Here is a 22,181-nt window from a genome sequence, read left to right on the forward strand (position 1 = left end):
ACTTCCCATAGATTCAATATATGAGGGAGTTGGGCAGGGTGGTATCTAAAGTTTTGTCCGACCTCCGCGCTACGAAATATTAAGTATCCCAAAGATTTACTTCTATTTATAAATGGATTAATACACGATTGAAATAACTTTCTTCTAGCAAAGTACTTAAAACCGCGTCCCCACCTTTTTTCTATATGTCACATTATTTCCATGACTTGTTATTGCTCCAATTCAAAACTCCTTCCCAGTCCCATAAGCGATTCATTTAGCTCATGTTGAAATCTACCGACTAAAAAGCATCTGTGGATTAAAATGAAGGGCGGGGGACGGGGGGCATTTCAATGTACAGAAATGTTCACCCGTGGATCCACAGCCCTCACAATTTCAATTAAAATACCTACGAGTAACCGTTCGCCCGCATCAGAATTGCCGCACCAACAACACCCGGCTGTGAGCTCCCAAGTATTTTGCAAACTTTGCAAAGGCGCACAGATTTCCAGGTTCTCCAAAGCCCTCATTCAGCCCCATCCTCCCCTTGCCTAGTCGAAACGAAGTTCCGCGGCAGGAAGGCAATAATTTTAAAAGAACGAAGTTTGCTTCGGTCCTGCCCACTTGGACTCTGGAGGACGCAACTGAAACTTGCAAGGGAGACACGTCTCCCGGGGACCGAAACTTGCCCGGGGGGGGGGCGGGGGGGGGGGCGTGGAGAGGCAGCGGGTCTCCCCTACCCCGGGATCTGGCCGACCCCCGCCCCTTCCACGAGCCCCCTTCACCGGTCGGCAGGTCCCCCTCCCGCGCCGTCCCAGCCAGATCCTGCCCGCACGCACCCCGGCGCCCCTCGCCCGGCGCCCGCCGACCTGCCAATCACACCCGCAGCACCCAGCCGTCCGGGCTCCAGGGGGCGGGGGCCGGACGGCCGCGCACGTTTCCGGAGCCGGCCCCCTCGAGGGCGGGAGCCGGGAGTGCCGCTCGTCCACCTCCCCTGCGGCCGCGAATGGCGGCGTCCGGCTCCCCAGGGCCACCTCCGAGTCCGTGCCCAGGGGAAGCCCGCCAAGCCCCGCCGCCGCCAGCCCCTCGCAGTGGGAAAGGGGAAAATGAACTTACCTCCGAACGGTCCCGTCGGCGGAGGCTGCGGGCGGGGGGTCCCCAGGGGCCGAGCAGGTCCCGGCGCAGCGGCGGCGGCTACCGCAGTGCCCTCCGCCCCATTGTTTCCCTTCCGAGAGGATCCCGGCAAAGCCGAGCCCGGGAACCAGGAAGTTCCCCGGCGCGACACCTCCTGCCGCCGCTATGGAAACGGCCCCCCGCCTCCCAGAGCAGCTCACCCGGGACCCCGCCTCCGAGCCGCCGGCCCCGCCCGCCTCACGGGCCGCCGCCAACCGTCGCCGCTGCGGCCGCGGCCGCCGCCATCTTGGCGCGGCCCGGGCGGCCCCTTCCCGGCGGCACGTGCGCGCTGCTCCCGCGTGTTCCCGCCGGCCGCGGGGGCGCGCTGCCAGGGCCGCAGGGTGCTGGCGCCGCTTCCCAGGAAGCGTAGCCAGGAGCGGCCCCCGGGACCCCGAGGGGAGGGAGAGAGAGAGAGAGGGCCCAGGCGGGACTGGAAAGCTAGGACCTGGAGCGGGGCTTCGAGTAATTGCACGAAAACGACAGGCTTCAGCTGGTGTCAACTGGCAGGTCGAGGAATGGCTGAGACCAGGGGTGAGGTCAGCAGAGCAGTGGCCGAGAGCCATGGGCTCTGCAGCCAGATTGCCTCGTGTTTCGTTTCTGGCTCTACTACCCACCAGCTGTCAGAGCTTGGACTCTAATTTTCTGTATGCCTCGGTTTCTTTATCTGTAAAGTGGCATTTTAACGCTTGCCTCATACGGTTGTTACCTGGAAGCCCTGGAAGCAACTGCATAGTATTGATACTCAGTAAGTGCAAAATAACTATGCTTTCAATTAAATGGCATTGGGTCTGACAAAAGTCACATTTCTGTCTTTTTCCAATAACTTTATCTAAGTGCTCATCAGCACCACTTTAAATAGGCTACTGTGTAAGATCCCATTGCTGCTTGAAACTTAGATGCTCATCTTTTGTCCCATCTTTCTCTAGGTCAGCGTTCCTTTTTTAAGATCGTGGAAATTGTCAAGAGTTTTCGTCTCCAGAATCTTCCATCAAGAGGTTCCATAAAAAGATGAATGATGTAAACTTTGCAATACTGTAATTAGCTGACAGCTAAATGATTTATGCAGTAGGAGCTAGCAGAGTTAGGGTGTGCGGATATCTCAAGGCTTCCTGTCCTTCATTCCAGGAACTAGAGTTACTAAAGCTGGCAACTCTGCATGGCTGCTATTATCTCTCTTTCCAGCTTCTGAAAACTGACACCACGAAACTGGGTGTTCTGGGAGAGGAGGGGTGGAGGAGGAGGCAGGGTCACTGGGCTCTTCCAAAGGATTCTTTTTCAAGAACAGAGCCCACCGTTGGTTAGGTCTCAAACAGCCTTTAGGCTTCTCCTTATAGCTCACAAGTGTTGTGACCTTGTTTGTACACTCTTTAAGAAAATACAATTGTATACCCTTTGGGTCTGCCTTCATACATTTAAGCCAGATTTGTGAAGACTAGTGTTTAATGATTCTGATCCAACAAGAGCAGGACTTCCCTGGTAGTCCCGTAGTTAGGACTCAGTGCTTCCACTGCAGGGAGTACAGGTTCGATCCCTGGTTGGGGAACTAAGATCCCACATCCTTCAAGGAACAGCCAAAAACCATGAACAGTCTGATACATGAAATGAATTGGGGTAAAAACAGATCAGGAGTTGGCAGGACATGGGTAACTTTTTCAACACCTAAACACTTCTCCAAAAGTTATAGAATGCTTTCATGAGGATCCTGCAGATTGGGATATTTTGAATCTCTAAAAGACAGGAGCCCCCACTGCATGAGTAGATTGCTTCCCACATGGTAGGCCCTCAATAAATGTTTATTGAATTAAATTGCTGTTTTTGTGGTTGAGCTCTCATTTCAGGTGGCTTTGGGGACCATAGACTCACAGGAGATGTTACTCAAGGGACTTCCTTGAGAACTTCATAAACAAGGACCTGGAGTCACCAGATAATGAGTTAATAGGATTTTGGATGAACAACCCAAGCCGCAGGCTCACTTGGCAAAATAAAGTGGAAATTTCAGATGTTTTTTTTCCATAAATTTATATGGGTAATTTTTTGAAAACTTTAGACCTAATTCTGGGCAGCACTGATTCAATTTTATACTGCAATTATAGCATGATTAAAGTTCAGAAAACCCACATTTTCTCCCAAGTCAAAGTGTCACCAATGAATTGTGTCATCTCAGTATAAAACCTGTATTCATTCTTAAAAAGTGAAAGTGAAAGTCGCTCAGTCCTGTCCGACTCTTTGCAACCCCATGGACTATACAGTCCATGGAATTCTCCAGGCCAGAATACTGGAGTGGGTAGCCTTTCCCTTCTCCAGGGGATCTTCCCAAGGGGTCTCCTGCATTGTGGGTGGATTCTTTACCAACTGAGCTATGATAGGAAAGTATAAATTTAGGGACTTACCATAATTTTTTTAAATTAATCATCTTGGAGCTATTGTTAAGCTATAAACACAAATTTCTGTCTTTATATCCCCAGCATAGTGTTTGACACATAGTAGTCATGTAAATTCACTTATCTATGGCATATGATAAATACATGGAATCTGTGTCAATCATTAGCAAGGAAATAGAATCATTTTTCCTCTAAATCAAGTATGGGCAAACTTGTTTTTAAAGGGGAAAGAGCAAACACGAGAACAGCCATACACAATATGTAAAAGAATGAGTGTGCCTGTGTTCCACTAGAAATTTATTATGAAAATAGGTGGATCTGACCCACAGGGATTATTTTACCAATCCCTTAAGTAATTATATTTGGATTATACTCACTCCAGTTTTACATTCATTCCAATGAAATGCCAGATATTAAAATACCCTTTAACTGAAGAAAGCATAAAAGCCTGATATTCATAAATCACCAAAAAGCAGAAAAAAACATGGAGTAACAGTTTTATGTTACCAATTAAAATATTTCTCAAATAACAAAAAGTTTAGAGCTATGTCTCATATATTATGATGGAATAAGATAAATGGATATTTGCATTTCATTTTTGCAAAAGTTATGCTAATGAAAAAAAACGTAAAATGTTGCCAAAGGTAAAAGTATATGTTTAAATCCTCACAGGATGTCATAATAACCAAGGCCAGAAGCACAATCTGTGGTGAGAACAGAAGAACATAGGACATAAAGGAAAAAACCTCCAAAGCAAATCACATACCCTTCACTATCATCTTCAGAATATAGATGAAAGGGTGGGTTCCTAGAGTCTCCTGTAAAATGAGAATTTGAAATGTGAACCCAAGGCTAATGGATTCATTTAAATTTTTTAATAAGGGGAAGCAGATAGCTCCCATGAGGGGGAAGTTTTTTGGTTTTAGTAAAGCTATGGAAACCTTATGGCAGAAAGTGAAGAAGAACTAAAGAGCTTCTTGATGAAAGTGAAAGATGAGAGTGAAAAAGTTGGCTTAAAACTCAGCATTCAGAAAACTAAGATCATGGCATCCAGTCCCATCACTTCCTGGCAAAATAGATGGGGAAATAATGGAAGCAGTGAGAGACTTTATTTTCTTGGGCTCCAAAATCACTGCAGATGGTGACTGCAGCCATGAAATTAAAAGACGCTTGCTCCTTGGAAGAAAAGCTATGACCAACCTAGACAGCATATTAAAAAGCAGAGACATACTTTGCCAACAATGGTCTGTCTAGTCAAAGCTATGGTTTTTCCAGTAACCATGTATGGATGTGAGAGTTGGACTATGAAGAAAGCTGAGCACGGAAGAACTGATGCTTTGAACTGTAGTGTTGGAGAAGACTCTTGAGAGTCTCTTGGACTGCAAGGAGATCCAACAAGTCCATCCTAAAGGAAATCAGTCCTGAATATTCATTGAAAGGACTGATGTTGAAGCTGAAACTCCAATACTTTGGCCACCTGATGCGAAGAACTGACTCATTGGAAAAGACTCTGATGCTGGGAAAGATTGAAGGCAGGAGGAGAAGGGGACGACAGAGGATGAGATGGTTGGCATCACCAACTCTATGGACATGAGTTTAAGTAAGCTCCGAGAGTTGGTAATGGACAGGGAAGCCTGGCATGCTGCAGTCCGTGGGGTCACAGAGTCGGAAATAACTGAGCAACTGAACTGAACTGAAAGCTATGGAAAGCCTTGCAATGCACATTTTTGTGCTCACGAGCAGTAGTACTTTCTGAAATGTCATCAGAAGCCATCAGTGCTTTTCCATTGGTTAGGAAAATCAGCTCAAATGACACTGCATATAATTGTCCTTAGTTGTTGAAAACAGCTTAGGCCAGTCAACATCTTTGTACCGTGTATAAGTGACAAAGCAATGGATAATCAGCAACCATATCCACTCTACTTATATTGAAAACTTACCCTAAAAGAGAAGTTACTGATTGCACAGCAAGGAAGAAGGGTCGATGGCGTGACTGTGAACCCCATAAAATTGTATGCAAGATGTTGTGTACACAGTTTGTTCCTTATAACATTCTGAGGTTGTCTTGTTTATTAGTATACTTGGGTGTTTTCTGTCTCTGTATCATAAGAATGGACACGCTGTGAGACTAGAGAAGGGCTCTGTCTTCCCTACTCTATCCCTTAGTCCAGATCAGTGTCTGAAATATAGAATCAGTGATCTATAAATAATCATAAAAGGAATGAAGGAAGACAAGGAGGGAAGAGAGAAGGAAACAAGGGAAGAAAGAATGGAGGAGGGAACAAAAGTAAACAAATATATATTTTTTTCTGTATAATACTGTATATCAGCTCTACTTAAATTTTAAAAATACATTTTTTTCTTGGAAAAAAATTTCCTAACTTTTCTCATATGCTCAATAGGGTGTGTGACTCAAAAGAAAAAAAAAAAGATAGGAATGATTGGTTTACAGCTACAGGGGCTGCCTCATTATCTCCTCCCGTCTTTTGTTCGTAAGCCAGCCTGATCCTGATTATATACCAGAAGGGTTATCATGGTTTGCCAGAGACCTATAATAATGTCACAGCATTTGAAAAGCCTGTCCTTATATTTTTATAGCTTTAGAGAATTTCTCCTGTCTGCTCAACTCAGAGTTTCCTTACTTCACTCTACGTTTGACTACCTCTTAGATGTCAGTCATTCCATTTATTTGTTTTTTGCCTGTGTTCAAAAGTTCTAAGATATTGAAAAAAAAAATTGAAGTACAATTTCAAGGCATTTTTGTCTCCATTGCAGGGCAATAAAACTTTTGTCTCTGTGTATATGAATTTTTTTAATTTACTTTTAAACTCTGTAAATATATATCTATATATGTTGTCTGAGAGTTGTTTTCAAAGATGACCCCACCCCTCAATGAGCCATGCCTCCACCATCCACATCCTTTCATATCATCATTCTCTTGAATTTGGGCTGGGCTGTGACTCACTTTTGATGAAAAGAATCAGGTAGAAGTGATGTTACGTGATTTCTAAGGCTGGATCATAAGAAATCTTTCTGCCTCCACCTGGGTCTCTGGAATATTTATTTTTAATGGGCTTTCTCCCAGAACTCCGCCATCATGCTGTAGAAAGCCCAAGCCAGAGAGGCCACACACAGGTGGCTTGAATGATAACCTTGGCTGAGCCCTTGTATCAACTGCTAGCCAGATGGGTGTGCCATCTTGGACATTCTACACAGTCAACTCTTCACTGTGCCTTTAGCCCCAACTGTGCAACCCCATGAGAAACCCCAAATGAGGCCATGGGACCCGCAGAATCACAAGAGCAATAATAAGCTATTTTAAGCCATTGAGTTTAGGACAGTTTGTTACCCTCTTACAAGTAACTGGAATATATAGATTAACATGGTGTTAAAGCTATACTTATATTTTAGCTAAGACCTTAATGAACAAATAACTTAAGATTAACAGAAATGGCATATAAGAAGGTCAAGTTGTATTAGAAGAAGGTGAACCTAACATATTTTGATCATGCTTTTCACTACTAAGTTGCTGATTTTTTGTCTGGTTCTTTCCTTTGATGCAGAGTGATATGCTGGGCATTGTGAAACAACATGACAGACAACCTTTTGGTGTCTATAAAGTAAATATACTTGTAAGTACATTTGACATAAATAGATATGAAATAAGTCTTTGCCCGAATGCTTTGGGTAAAGGAGTGGTTACAAAAGGGGTTACAAAAAGTTAGACCAAAGACACACCTAAAATAAGACAATAGATGAAAAAAAATTTTTTTTAATCTGCTTAGCTTATCTTTTCTATTTGCTAATACTTAATTTAAAATGCAGTCCAGTGGTTTGGGCTCTGTTGTCTCACTGCCAAGGGCCCAGATTCAATCCCTAGTCAGGCAAGTAACAGCCATATGCCATGCGGGGTGGCAAAAAACAAAAACTAAAAACAAATTCAGGTCCATAATTCCTGATCTGTAATTCTGAAATCAACAAAGCTCTGAAAACCAAAAATATTTTTGTAAATAATTTGCCACCTAAACTCACTGGGTAGCAACTGCAATGTCCTATGACTATTTATTATGGGCTTTATCTTATTTAAATGAACACTCAGTTCCTTGCAGAATTAGTATGTTTGATTACAACATCCTATCCCAGACCCCACTTGTGCTGTCCCCGCAAGTAACATGCAGTATGTGTACTGTGTCACCCTCCTAAAAACTGAAACTTCTGAATTCAAAAACACTTCTGGTTTCACACCCAAAGTTGACTTTATAGGTGATCTAAAACGAAGATCATGGCATCTGGTCCCATGACTTCATGGGAAATAGATGGTGAAACAGTGGAAACAGTGTCAGACTTTATTTTTCTGGGCTCCAAAATCACTGCAGATGGATGGTGACTGCAGCCATGAAATTAAAAGATGCTTACTCCTTGGAAGGAAAGTTATGACCAACCTAGATAGCATATTGAAAAGCAGAGACATTACTTTGCCAACAAAGGTCTGTCTAGTCAAGGCTATGGTTTTTCCAGTGGTCATGTATGGATGTGAGGGTTGGACTGTGAAGAAAGCTGGGCGCTGAAGAATTGATGCTTTTGAACTGTGGTGTTGGAGAAGACTCTTGAGAGTCCCTTGGACTGCAAGGAGATCCAACCAGTCCATCCTAAAGGAGATCAGCCCTGAGATTTCTTTGGAAGGAATGATGCTAAAGCTGAAACTCCAGTACTTTGGCCACCTCATGCGAAGAGTTGACTCATTGGAAAAGACTCTGATGCTGGGAGGGATTGGGGGCAGGAGGAGAAGGAGACGACAGAGGATGAGATGGCTGGATGGCATCACTGACTCGACGGACGTGAGTCTGAGTGAACTCCGGGAGTTGGTGATGGACAGAGAGGCCTGGCGTGCTGCGATTCATGGGGTCGCAAAGAGTCCGACACGACTGAGCGACTGAACTGAACTGAACTGAAAGTAAACTCCTTATTTCGAGGGGAAGGGCAGTCTACTACAGGGTCCTTGAGGACTCTGAATTCACACATCCATAGGTCAAACTCCAACTCCCCCGCTGGCCACCTCTGAGACCCGTATGCAACCCTCTGCCTTAGTTTCCTCCTCTGCAGAATGAGGATAGTAATAAAAACTACCTCATTGGGTTCTTAAGAGGACAGAAGGAGGTTATGCCTACAAAATGCTTAGCCCAAGTGACTAGCATTAATAATAACTTTTTGTTCACTCTTACTGTATTATTATTAAACAAAAGTGGGTTTTTTAAAATAAATTCAATGAAACAAATAATATCTCAGGATTCAGTGAGGGAAAAAGAGACGACTGAAGGTATTACCAGCAGAAAGATATTTAACACATGAAATCAAATGCCACAAGGACTTTGGAAGGAGTGGATGGGTAAAGGTCAAGAGGGATACCCTGTAACTTTCAGGTTATTCCACATCAGCTGTGGACCTGACGTCAGGAAGCCACTGCACCCAGAGGTCAGAAATCGCAGGAAATGACAGGAAACCATGGTGAATGTCACAGCCAGCCTGCAGCTTAGAAGCTAGTGCCTGTCAGGAGCAGTCTTGGCATCTAGCTTCACTGCACAAATTTATATCGTGTGAGTGGCTGCAGGAGGAAGAATGACACAATCCTTGTGCTGTTCAAATCCCAAGTGCATCTCACTGACAGAATCTAAACCTTATCAGAACCTGCTGGCAAAGGACTTTGGGAAATGCAGCTCGGAGATACAGGCAATGTCTGACACTTTTGCAACCTCATGGACTGTACTCCACTAGGCTCCTCTGTCCATGGGATTCTCCAGGCAAGAATACTGGAGTGGGTTGCCGTGTCCTCCTCCAGGCGATCTTTCTGACCCTGGGATTGAAGCCACATCTCTTTTGTCTCCTGCATTGGCAGACGGGTTCTTTACCACTAGTACCACCTGGGAAGCCCAATATAGGCAATACCCAACACAAACAGTAATTTGATAAGGATAATTGACATTTGTAGAGCACTGTGAGATAGGCACGGAGAAGACAATGGCACCCCACTCTAGTACTCTTGCCTGGCAAATCCCATGGAGGAGCCTGGTGGGCTTCAGTCCATGGGGTCGCGAAGAGTCAGACATGACTGAGAGACTTCACTTTCATTTTCACTTTCATGCATTGCAGAAGGAAATAGCAACCCACTCCAGTGTTCTGGCCTGGAGAATCCCAGGGACGGGGGAGCCTGGTGGGCTGCCGTCTATGGGTTCGCACAGAGTCGGACATGACTGAAGCGACTTAGCAGCAACAGCAGCAGTGAGATGGGCAGGAATTGTAGCACAAGGGGCTAAGTGATGTATCTGGAGTTGCATGGGGAAGGAAAGACTCCAGTCCCTGTACTCCAGATCTAGAAAGTGTGTCTTTACACCAGAGTGTCCTATTGAATCATCTGAGTTCTACTTTATCCCTTAAATCTTCATACCATTTATATTATTACTGATTCACATTTCTCAGTTGAGTTCAGTTCAGTCGCTCAGTCATGTCCGACTCTTCGCAACCCCATGAATTGCAGCAGGCCAGGCCTCCCTGTCCATCACCAACTCCCGGAGTTCACTCAGATTCACATCCATCGAGTCAGTGATGCCATCCAGCCATCTCATCCTCTGTCGTCCCCTTCTCCTCCTGCCCCCAATCCCTCCCAGCATCAGAGTCTTTTCCAATGAGTCAGCTCTTCACATGAGGTGGCCAAAGTACTGCAGTTTCAGCTTTAGCATCATTCCTTCCAAAGAAATCCCAGGGCTGATCTCCTTTAGGATGGACTGGTTGGATCTCCTTGCAGTCCAAGGGACTCTCAAGAGTCTTCTCCAACACCACAGTTCAAAAGCATCAATTCTTCGGCGCTCAGCCTTCTTCTCAGTCCAACTCTCACATCCATACATGACCACAGGAAAAACCATAGCCTTGATTAGATGGACCTTTGTTGGCAAAGTAATGTCTCTGCTTTTCAATATGCTATCTAAGTTGGTCATAACTTTCCTTCCAAGGAGTAAGCGTCTTTTAATTTCATGGCTTCAGTCACCATCTGCAGTGATTTAGGAGCCCCCAAAAATAAAGTCTGACACTGTTTTCCACTGTCTCCCCATCTATTTCCCATGAAGTCATGGGACAGGATGCCATGATCTTTGTTTTCTGAATGTTGAGCTTTAAGCCGACTTTTTCACTCTCCACTTTCACTTTCATCAAGAGGCTTTTGAGTTCCTCTTCACTTTCTGCCATAAGGGTGGTGTCATCTGCATATCTGAGGTTATTGATATTTCTCCCGGCAATCTTGATTCCAGCTTGTGTTTCTTCCAGCCCAGCGTTTCTCATGATGTACTCTGCATAGAAGTTAAATAAGCAGGGTGATAATATACAGCCTTGACGTACTCCTTTTCCTATTTGGAACCAGTCTGTTGTTCCATGTCCAGTTCTAACTGTTGCTTCCTGACCTGCATACAAATTTCTCAAGAGGCAGGTCAGGTGGTCTGGTATTCCCATCTCTTTCAGAATTTTCCACAGTTTATTGTGATCCACACAGTCAAAGGCTTTGGCATAGTCAATAAAGCAGAAATAGATGTTTTTCTGGAACTCTCTTGCTTTTTCCATGATCCAGCAGATGTTGGCAATTTGATCTCTGGTTCCTCTGCCTTTTCTAAAACCAGCTTGAACATCAGGAAGTTCACGGTTCACATATTGCTGAAGCCTGGCTTGGACAATTTTGAGCATTACTTTACTAGCATGTGAGATGAGTGCAATTGTGCGGTAGTTTGAGCATTCTTTGGCATTGCCTTTCTTTGGGATTGCAATGAAAACTGACCTTTTCCAGTCCTGTGGCCACTGCTGAGTTTTCCAAATTTGCTGGCAGATTGAGTGCAGCACTTGCACAGCATCATCTTTCAGGATTTGGAATAGCTCAACTGGAATGCCATCACCTCCACTAGCTTTCTTCATAGTGATGCTTTCTAACGCCCACTTGACTTCACATTCCAGGATGTCTGGCTCTAGGTCAGTGATCGCACCATCGTGATTATCTGGGTCATGAAGATCTTTTTTGTACAGTTCTTCTGTGTATTCTTGCCATCTCTTCTTAATATCTTCTGCTTCTGTTAGGTCCATAGCATTTCTGCCCTTTATCGAGCCCATCTTTGCATGAAATGTTCCCTTGGTATCTCTAATTTTCTTGAAGAGATCTCTAGTCTTTCCCATTCTGTTCTTTTCCTCTATTTCTTTGCATTGATCGCTGAGGAAGGCTTTCTTATCTCTTCTTGCTATTCTTTGGAACTCTGCATTCAGATGCTTATATCTTTCCTTTTCTCCTTTGCTTTTCACTTCTCTTCTTTTCACAGCTATTTGTAAGGCCTCCCCAGACAGCCATTTTGCTTTTTTGCATTTCTTTTCCATGGGGATGGTCTTGATCCCTGTCTCCTGTACAATGTCACGAACCTCATTCCATAGTTCATCAGGCACTCTATCTATCCGATCTAGTCCCTTAAATCTATTTCTCACTTCCACTGTATAATCATAAGGGATTTGATTTAGGTCATACCTGAATGGTCTAGTGGTTTTCCCTACTTTCTTCAATTTCAGTCTGAATTTGGTAATAAGGAGTTCATGATCTGAGCCACAGTCAGTTCCCAGTCTTGTTTTTCCTGACTGTATAGAGCTTCTCCATCTTTGGCTGCAAAGAATATAATCAATCTGATTTCCGTGTTGACCATCTGGTGATGTCCATGTGTAGAGTCTTCTCTTGTGTTGTTGGAAGAGGGTGTTTGCTATGACCAGTGCATTTTCTTGACAAAACTCTATTAGTCTTTGCCCTGCTTCTTTCCGTATTCCAAGGCCAAATTTGCCCATTACTCCAGGTGTTTCTTGACTTCCTACTTTTGCATTCCAGTCCCCTATAACGAAAAGGACATCTTTTTTGAGTGTTAGTTCTAAAAGGTCTTGTAGGTCTTCTTAGAACCGTTCAACTTCAGCTTCTTCAGCGTTACTGGTTGGGGCATAGTCTTGGGTTACCATGATATTGAATGGTTTGCCTTGGAAATGAACAGAGATCATTCTGTCATTTTCGAGATTGCATCCAAGTACTGCATTTCAGACTCTTTTGTTGACCATGATGGCTACTCCATTTCTTCTGAGGGATTCCTGGCCGCATTAGTAGATATAATGGTCATCTGAGTTAAATTCACCCATTCTAGTCCATTTTAGTTCGCTGATTCCTAGAATGTCTACATTCACTCTTGCCATCTCTTGTTTGACCACTTCCAATTTGCCTTGATTCATGGACCTGACATTCCAGGTTCCTATGCAATATTGCTCTTTACAGCATTGGACCTTGCTTCTATCACCAGTCACATCCACAACTGGGTATTGTTTTTGCTTTGGCTCCATCCCTTCATTCTTTCTGGAGTTATTTCTCCACTGATCTCCAGTAGCATATTGGGCACCTACTGACCTGGGGAGTTCCTCTTTCAGTATCGTATCATTTTTCCTTTTCATACTGTTCATGGGGTTCTCAAGGCAAGAATACTGAAGTGGTTTGCCATTCCCTTCTCCAGTGGACCACATTCTGTCACATTTCTCAGATCAATCTAAAGAAGAAATTTTGCATCACTATCTAAAGTAGAATGCAAATTACTGAAGTAGAAAAGAGATGTGACATAAACAGAAGATAAAGTAAAAATGAACACACTGAAAACAATGATATTAAAACCACTTAGATAGCATTGCCTAGAGGGTTCTGAGCCTGAAGCCTGTTCTCTTTGTTGAAAAGGGAGATTAGCATGTATGAGAGATGTTAAAAGTACTAAACCTACTGGCAATAGGTGCAGATTGTCACTGATAAATTCACAAGGACTTAAGGGTGACTGAAATCTCTGAAAATAAATTAAATTTCTCACTATGAAAGGCAATGCTATTTAAAGGCTTGTCCATCTTACCTACCATCAATAGAACTCAATCCACACATACATATATCTATGTATATTTGTTAGTATATTTATTAGTACAGCACATTTTTGCTATATAATGACTGTTAGTGTTAGCTGCTCAGTTGTTCTGACTCTTTGTGACCCCATGGATTGCAGCCCACCAGGCTCCTCTGTCCATGGAATTCTCCAGGTTCCCCAGGCAAGAATACTGGAGTAGGTTGTCATTCCTTTCTCCAGGGGATCTTCCCTACCCAGGGATTGACCCATACCTGGGTCTCCTCCATTACAGTCAGATTCTTTACTATCTGAGCCACACCAATTGAATGGACATGGACTTGGGCAAACTCCAAGAGTTGGTGGGGTACAGGGAGGCCTGGTGTGCTGCAGTCCAAGGAGTCACAGAGTCAGACACGACTTAGTGAATGAACAACAACAAATATGAATGGGCTAAGCACTTTCTTCTAATACTTTTTATATACTTCCTATTATTAAAAAAAAAAAAGTATTAGGAGAGAGACTGGATTGAACTTAGGAGAAGGCGGGTAGAACAGTTGCAGATAACAACAAAAAACTCAACTCTAACTAGGCTAAATAATAGAGCTGAATTATTCAGTTCAGTTCAGTCGCTCAGTCGTGTCCAACTCTTTGCGACCCCAAGAATCGCAGCATGCCAGGCCTCCCTGTCCATCACCATCTCCCGGAGTTCACTCAAACTCACGTCCATCGAGTCGGTGATGCCATCCAGCCATCTCATCCTCTGTCGTCCCCTTCTCCTCCTGCCCCCAATCTCTCCCAGCATCAGAGTCTTTTCCAATGAGTCAACTCTTCGCATGAGGTGGCCAAACCACTGGGAGCTTCCCTGGTGGCTCAGTTGGTAAAGAATTCACCTGCAATGCAGGAGACCTGGGTTCAATCCCTGGGTTGGGAAGATCCCCTGGAGAAGGGAATGGCAGGCCACTGCAGTATTCCAGTGAGAGTTCCATGGACAGAGGAGCCTGGTGGACTACACAGTTCAGGGGGTTGCAGAGTTGGACATGACTAAGCCACTTTCACTTCACTCATATCACTGAAAATTTACCAGAAGATGGGCTTTGTAGGACTTAATGATATTGTCAAGGACCAGCTTCTTTCTCTGCTTCCCATCATGTCAGCTCCACCCAAGCAAGTCGGCTGCCAACAATTTCCACAATTTCATGCCTCCTTATCTCAGAAAAAACCAACAACTCCCAGAAAACCTAGTCTGTCTCAAGCTCTGGTGTGAACTGAATCACATATCCATTTCTGAATCAATATCCATGGCCAGGATATAGGATTGTGTTAATTGCTTTCAACTCCACTTAGCACCAAAAATGGAGTTAGGCTTCTTCCCACATGGGGAAGGCATGGTTCTCCCAAGCAAAATTAGGCTGATGACAAAGAAAAGAGGCATGGCTATGGGGGAGGTTGTCATAGTTTCCACCACAGGTGATCTTACAGGCATTGTAACAGAGGAGATGGGATCTGACCTGGTCAGTGGGAGCCAAATAGCAGAAGAGCTTGAGGAGTAGTAGTGTTAGTAGCTTGGTGATGTCCAATTCTTTGAGACCCATGGACAGTAGCCTGCCAGGCTCTTCCATACATGGAATTCTCCAGGCAAGAAAACTGAGGTGGGTTACCAGTTCCTTCTCCAGGGGATCTTCCTGACCCAGGGGTCGAACTCAGGTCTCCTGCATTGCAGGCAGATTCTTTACCATCTGAGCCACCAGGGAAGCCCATATGAAAATTAGTAACCCTTAGAAGATAGTTTGAGAGCATAGCATTATGGAGGACTTCAAATGCCTGACTAATGAGTTTAGACTTAATTCACTAAACTTAATTAAGTAAATAGCAGCAAAAATGGTGTGGAGTTTATAAAAAACACTATGAAAAGAAAAAGAAGGGGGGAGGTTTCTTTAATTAAAACTGTATAGAAATGAAAGAATTTATTGAAAATATAAAAACAATTTTTTTTTTCATTTAAAAGGGAATTCCTTGGTGATCCAGTGGTTAAGATTCCATGCTTCCACCACAGCAGGTGTGGGTTTGATCCCTGATCAAGGAATCAATATCATGCCTTGAGGTGAAATCAAAAAAGAAAGAATTTAGGAAAATTCATTTTAATGCAAGGACTTGGTATTTGATGTTAATCATTTATGGAAAACCATTCATTCACTCATTCAATCAACAGATATTCATTGGGTCGCTAATGTGTGCTGTGCACTGTAATGGCAGGAGCTGGCGATCAGTGGCAAAAGGGCTGTCATCACCTTCGGGTAGGGGATTAGTCAATGAAGAACTCATCGTGTCATCAGATTCTAATGTTTCATCTGCCTTTGGAAAGTGTTGGTTAAATTCTGGGCCAGAAGAGAATCACAGCCACTGAACCACTCACAGCCAGTAGAAAGCAAGGTAAGAAAGCCTTCAAATTATAGTCAACAAACCTGATCAGGGGTAGTTCAGAGACCAAGAAGGTTCTCAAGACCTCCATGTTCTTTGCCAAGTTTATCCATTCCTATCACGAGTTTTCTGAGTCTGGTTAATACTTCACTACAGAGAGGTCATTGTTTAGCCCTAACTGGATAAAAGGACAGGAGGTACAACTAAAGAACTTCTTTACCTCAATTTTGCTTTGCCTCATTGCCGACCTAAATATTATCATGTTAAGATCGGAGTGGCTCGGCAGTAAAGAATCTGCCTGCAGTGTAGGAGCCCCAGGAGACGTGGGTTCAGTCCCTGGATCAGGAAGATTCCCTGGAGGAGGGCATGGCAACCCACTCCAGTATTCTTGCCTGGAGAATCCCATGGACAGAGGAGCCTGGCAGGCGACATGCCATGGGTCGGAAGGAGATGGACACGACTGAAGCGGCTTGGCACAAACCCTGATGTGAACGATGGACTCTTGGTGGTGACGCTGTGTCAGTACAGGCTCATCAGTTGTACAAACGTATCATCTGGTGAGGGATGCTGACATTGGGGGAGGCTATTGGGGTGGGGCAGGAGGTATACGGCATATGAGAAATCTTTGTCCCCTCCATTCAATTTTGCTGTGAAGTAAAAACTACTCTAAAACATAAAGTCTATTTTTTTAAACCAATGAAATAAAAGGGGGTTATATTAATTCAACTAACATTTGTTAATTCCCTAGATATGCCAAGTACTGTGAAACACATTATAACATCAAAAATGAACAGGACACATAAGGTTCCTGCCCTCACAGAACTTATATGAATGTGTTCATCAGATTCAGTCAGTTTTACTCTAAATGATGACAGTAATCATTGTTGTTACCCTGTCTAGATGTAGTGAGAGTCAATACGGATGTGCCAGTAGCAAACTGGGCAACCACCAACGTCCATGGCAAGCAAATTCATAAGAAATAGAAATACAGATGATTAATAACCACCTGTTCTGTTTCTCAAGTAATCAAACCTAAATTGAGGCCAATAGAATGTTAATTATTCATCTATCATATTGGCCAAGATTTTAAAACACCCAGAATACGTTGAGAATATCTTGCTGGCTGAAGAGTAACTGGTAGGTTTTAACTAAAAAGCATTTTGCGGTATGTATTAGATTTTATAATGTAAATACATTGATCCAGTAATTTACTTTCTAGCCATATTTTTAAAGGCACTAACTCACACACAGAAAGGCCCCACAAAAATCTATGTATAATGAGGCCATTTATCACAGCCTTGTTTATAATATGAAAATATCAGAAGCCACCTGCATGCCAATAAAGAATTGATTAAAATAGAGCAACCCATCTAACAGAATGCAATTCCATTAAAAATTATGTCCAAAAAAAATTATGTCCATCTACAGACTTATGGTTGCCAAGCTGAGGGGGTAGTTGGGGAGGGATGGATTAGGAATTTGGGGTTACCAGATGCAAACAATTATGTGTAGAATGGATAAACAACAAGTTCCTACCATATAGCACAGGAAACTATATTCAACATCCAGTAATAAACCATAATGGAAAAGAATATGAAAAAGAATACACATATGTATAACTGAGTCACTGTGCTATACACCAGAAATTAACACTCTAAATCAACCATACTTCAATAAAACAATTCTTTAAAAAGTTGTGTCCATCTGTATTTATTAACAATGGAAATATACCTTTAACTGACTTTTAAAAAACTACATATATAGTAGAATCTTATTTTGAGTAAAATATGTAGGAGACACATAAACAAAAGTGCGAAGGAAAGGAAGCCCGTTGAAAATGTTAAGAGTGGTCATTTCTGGATAATAATAACTGGACATTTTCCTTGTATTTATACATTTTCACATGTTCTGAATAACTTCTACAGCAAGCTTGTATTACTATAAACATCTCTTCTCCTCTAAAACTCTGCGTTTTGTGAAATAAACATCCAAACATGTCACACCTTTTTGCACGGGAATTTTCATTGAAGGAAGTGTCTAAAGCAGTTTGGGGATGCCTCTATGGGGAGGAGATGGAGGGGTATGGAGAAGCTGGAGAAATGCGACAGCCACAGTCTAACCTGCAGCCCAGGCCCCCAGACTAGAGTCAAGCCTAACGGCAAAACAGGTTGCAGACAAGGACCAAAAGGAATGTTTTCCCAGGGGACACTGTGAGACAGAGGCATAAACAGTGTTAACTTCAGTGCCCAGATAGGGCACATGGCAGGTCACCCAGAGGAAGACAAAGAGTCGTTCTCCTACATTCAGAGCAGCCAGAGGAGCAGAGAGGATCTGTGGGATCATCCTCGCGTTGCTAGAAATGGAGCAATATTGCTGCACGACACTGCAGAAAATGGAGCATTCTGAAGATGCCTTAGAAAGAGCACGTTCAGGAGAGGGTGAAGCCAGAGCTGAAGGGAGGAGGGGTCCAGAGAAGATCTTCAGGGTGGGAAACCTGAGAGCATGTTTCACTGCTGATAAAAGCATCCAGGGCCAGGAGAGAGATCAAAGGTGAAGGGGAGAGGGGGCTCTTCTAACTGCACTCACAGTCTAGCTCAATCTCATCCACACCATACTTTTAACTACCACATTGTATGGGAATGGGGCTTCCCAGGTAAAGAATCTGCCTGCAGTGCAGGAGATGCAGGTTTGATCCCTGGGCCAGGAAGACCTCCTGGAGAAGGAAATAGCTACCCACTCCAGTATTCTTGCCTGGAGAATTCCACAGACAGAGGAGCCTGATGGGCTACAGTCCATGGGTTCGCAAAGAGTCAGACACGACTGAGCGTTTATATGAGAATCATCTGATTGCCCCACTTGTAGCTGAAGCCCAGACACACTGTAATTTATTAAATAAATGAAACTTTCTGCTGATCTGCAGACCCACATAATTAACTCATCATATCCCTCCCAGCAACTCCTCTACTACTAATTTCATCACACACACACACCATTCTTCCTTTTGTATTCACATTCAGTAACTAGCACCACCATCCACCTAACTGCCCAAGCCAGCCACGGGGGCATTCTCCCTCCCATTCCTTCTCATCCGTCCCCATTTCCAACAAGTCAACAGGTTCCATTTTCAGATAAGTCCTGAATCTATTTCCTCATCTGTTCCCACCACCATCACTCTTTTGATTCCATCTCTCATCCCTTTGCATTTGGATTACTACAAATCTCTTCATCTCCCGTCTATTGCTCCCTCTGTCCTACGCAGCTATGGCTCACACTGTTAACAGCATGATTTGCTTGATGTTTAAATCTGACCGTGTCACTTAGCTGCTCGTTCAGATCTTCAAAGCAAAGTGCATGTGAGCACTCAGTAAATGATTGACAGGCTGACTGAATAAAGGAATGACTGCACTTAGCTCGATTGTCCATCTTTTCCTCATCTGGGATAACTTTGGGCTAATAATCCTTTCTTAGAATAACCTAATCCTGCTGGTCTCCAGGCAAAGACTCAAAACAGATGTCCTTTGTACATTAATGCTCTTCCCAGGTTTTTTTTTTTTTACACGTTATTTGTTCATTTTTCACTCTTCGCCAAGAAGTACAAGGGGAACCCTGGAGTATATTATGTGGTCATGACAATTATTTTGTGGATATAATGGAAGGCCCGTGTTACATACAACTAGGGGAGGGAGGCCCTTTGAAAGTGGAAAAATAAAAGACAACCCTGGAATTACAAATCACGCATTTACATCTTTGCTACCAGGAGATACTAAGATAACTATGAAATAATCCATTGCCAAATAAAAGGAAGGACAGCAACAGAAATAAGTATTGAGGGGCAGAGAAAAGTACAAGAGGAGAGAGCTCTGAACAGAGCAAACTGTGCAAGTGCAACTTCATTTCCTTCTAGAATGAAGTGGAGGCTATGCTGAGAAGGAGCCATAACTATAATCTACAGCATCTTTCTTCAATAAAGATTCTGACGTGACATTATCCTCAAGAAGCTAAGAAGGTGCAGTTCAGTGGAAGAACGGCTAATGATGAACACATGTGTGGTACCAGCATCAAGATGTATCTCAAAGAATACCAAATACACTCTTTTTGACCAGAAAAAAAAAAAAGTCAAGATCCACCTTTTCCAATGTTGCAGAATTAGGAAGCAAATCAATAAGGAACCATCTTTTCATTTTCATTACATCAATGGACCAAAATATAAAGAAATTTGCTCTAGTAGGCAGACTCAAGAAGGCAGTTGTTGTGATCAATAATGGCCAGTGATAACCCTTCTACACTGTGGACTTATCTGGGTATAAACTGTGTCTTTGAGTAAACAGGGCATATACAAATAAAACTATTAATAAGACGTAACTATGTTGAGGTTAAAAAGAATGTCATCACTTGTTTCAGCAGTAGTGAAACTTGTGTATTAAATCTTGGAGTCCTTGCGAGCCTTCCTCAAAAAACTAATAATAGTAAAAAGAATCTGAAAAGGCATGTTAAGCAAAACACATGGAATAAAATTTTTTAAATATACATTTTTTAAAAAAACACAAATATAAGGAATTTCTGTCTCCCTTATCTCTGAGAGAAGACGCTCCTCAGGAGGACAAGATGCTGACAGTGGAGAGCTTGCCTCTGCACCTGAGTTTCATTTCCCCTTGGGGTTTGCTCAGTGGGTGTGACGGTTGTTAGTGATGTTCAACAAATATTGCTGGCTCTCTACCTCTCAGACATTCGGTAGGATTGCTTCCTAGCCCCCTTGGGTTGGGTGGGGTCCCTCTGGCTAATGAGTTGTGAACAGAATGTGGCATGTGTAACTTCTGTGTGAAACACGTGATTGCCAGCATGCAACCCTCGAAGCTCTCTGTCACAATGACGGCGAGCAAAGCAAGGCTCCAGATGCTGGCTGCCCAGCAGCCTGAATTACAAAACAGTGCAGAGTCTTTAATGTTGCAGCTACCTGACACTGAGGATAACAGCGGGAGGTAAACAATAGGCTAACCAGGATGCTTACAAGGAAAAGCTGGTGGAGCTTTGTTCATTTCCATTTGTCATCCCTTGTTGCTATTGCTCATTCAGTTGTGTCTGACTCTTTGCGACCCCAGGGACTGCAAAAGGTTCCTCTGTCCTCCTCTGTCTCCTGGAGTTTGCTCAAATTCACGTTCATTGAGTTGGTGATGCTATCTAACCATCTCATTCTCTGAGTCTCCATTCTCCTTTTGCCCTCAATCTTTCCCAGGATGCATGTGTGCTAAGTCAATTCAGTCATGTCTGATTCTTTGAGACTCCGTGTACCATAGCCTACCAGGCTCCTCTGTCCATGGGATCGTCCAGGCAAGAATACTGGAGTGGGTTGCCATACCCTCCTCCAGGGGAGCTCCCGACCCAGGGATCGACCCACATCTCTTTTATCTCCTGCATTGGCAGCCAGGCTCTTTACCACTAGTGCCACCGGGAAATCCAATCTTTCCCAGCATAAAGGTCTTTTCCTAAGAGTAGTTCTTCACTTAGGTAGCAGTAGAATTGTAGTAAAGTCTCTTTGAAATGTCATTTTTCCCTCAACTGTGTGAAGATGAGGTTGTTTTTTTTTACATTGGGGGGTAGGATGTTCATGGAGAACGTATCTGTGCCGTGGTAGTGACAGTAGTCATCACAGTAGAGAAGCCCAGGAGAAAGTGAAATGCCCATGTTTCGTGGGCAGGGTGTTTGATCCTGCTGCCCAGTCCCCTAAACCTTCCCCTCTGGTACTTCTTAAGCCCAGAATGTAGGAGCTTTGTGATTTAACTTCTTCCCTTACTGTCTATATGATAAACTCTGACACTTGAATGCATCAGGCTGGAAATATTAGGATAGGGATCTGAGCAGCACCCTAGTCAAGATCGTGAGAGTCCTGAGAGGCTAAGACACAGGCTACGTGGGTCATAGTGGCAAGTGAGTAAGTAACGAAGTGGAGAGATGTTCACATTCATCAGCCTCGTCTCCTTATAGACTCATTCCAGCCCCTTTGTGATTACCTGTGGTCACGTGACTGAGCTCTGCTCAAAGTGTGCAGAAGTGGTGTTCATCCCCTCCAGTCGTGGCCCACTGAACCCTCCCAGAGGCAGTTTTCTATGCTCTTTTCCTTTTCCAGAGCAACTTTGTAAGCAAATGTGGAAGATGATTCAGATGGAATAAGCTTGGGTCCCAGCAGGAAAACCCAAGAAGATTTTATCTTCATGAGAAAGAAAACCTTACTGTGTTAAGTCACTGAGACTTGGCAGTTCATTTTTTGAAGCAGCTCACTTAACAATAAATAGCTTTGTTATTATTG

General features: G+C 43.5%; 1 protein-coding gene and 2 long non-coding RNA genes across 12 annotated transcripts in view; 1 reads left to right on the plus strand and 2 right to left on the minus strand.

Annotated features, from left to right (window-relative positions):
* USP6NL (USP6 N-terminal like) overlaps positions 1–1,234 on the minus strand; it is a 138,120-nt gene extending 136,886 nt beyond the window's left edge. For 2 of the 10 annotated variants that reach the window (XM_055543552.1, XM_055543542.1), the window contains exon 1: positions 1,096–1,234. The gene's annotated coding sequence lies outside the window, so the exon portion shown is untranslated. Of the gene's footprint in view, positions 1–174; positions 301–392; positions 610–818; positions 965–1,095 lie in introns of those variants that run through there. The other 8 variants (XM_055543559.1, XM_055543548.1, XM_055543556.1 and 5 more) reach the window with 6 other exon arrangements.
* Positions 1,235–1,432: 198 nt separating this feature from the next.
* Positions 1,433–3,812, plus strand: LOC129625358 (uncharacterized). The gene is made up of 2 exons (XR_008701374.1): positions 1,433–1,897; positions 2,079–3,812. It is a non-coding gene; the product is annotated as an uncharacterized LOC129625358 (long non-coding RNA).
* An 11,575-nt stretch (positions 3,813–15,387) lies between these two features.
* The window catches only part of LOC129626210 (uncharacterized), a 36,493-nt gene continuing 29,699 nt past the window's right edge, over positions 15,388–22,181 (minus strand). Inside the window, exon 3 of the long non-coding RNA XR_008701828.1 lies at positions 15,388–15,554. This is a non-coding gene — a long non-coding RNA (uncharacterized LOC129626210). The remainder of the gene's footprint in view (positions 15,555–22,181) is intronic.

This window comes from Bubalus kerabau, chromosome 13, assembly GCF_029407905.1.
Source record: "Bubalus kerabau isolate K-KA32 ecotype Philippines breed swamp buffalo chromosome 13, PCC_UOA_SB_1v2, whole genome shotgun sequence".
In the NCBI taxonomy this organism is placed as follows: domain Eukaryota; kingdom Metazoa; phylum Chordata; class Mammalia; order Artiodactyla; family Bovidae; genus Bubalus; species Bubalus kerabau.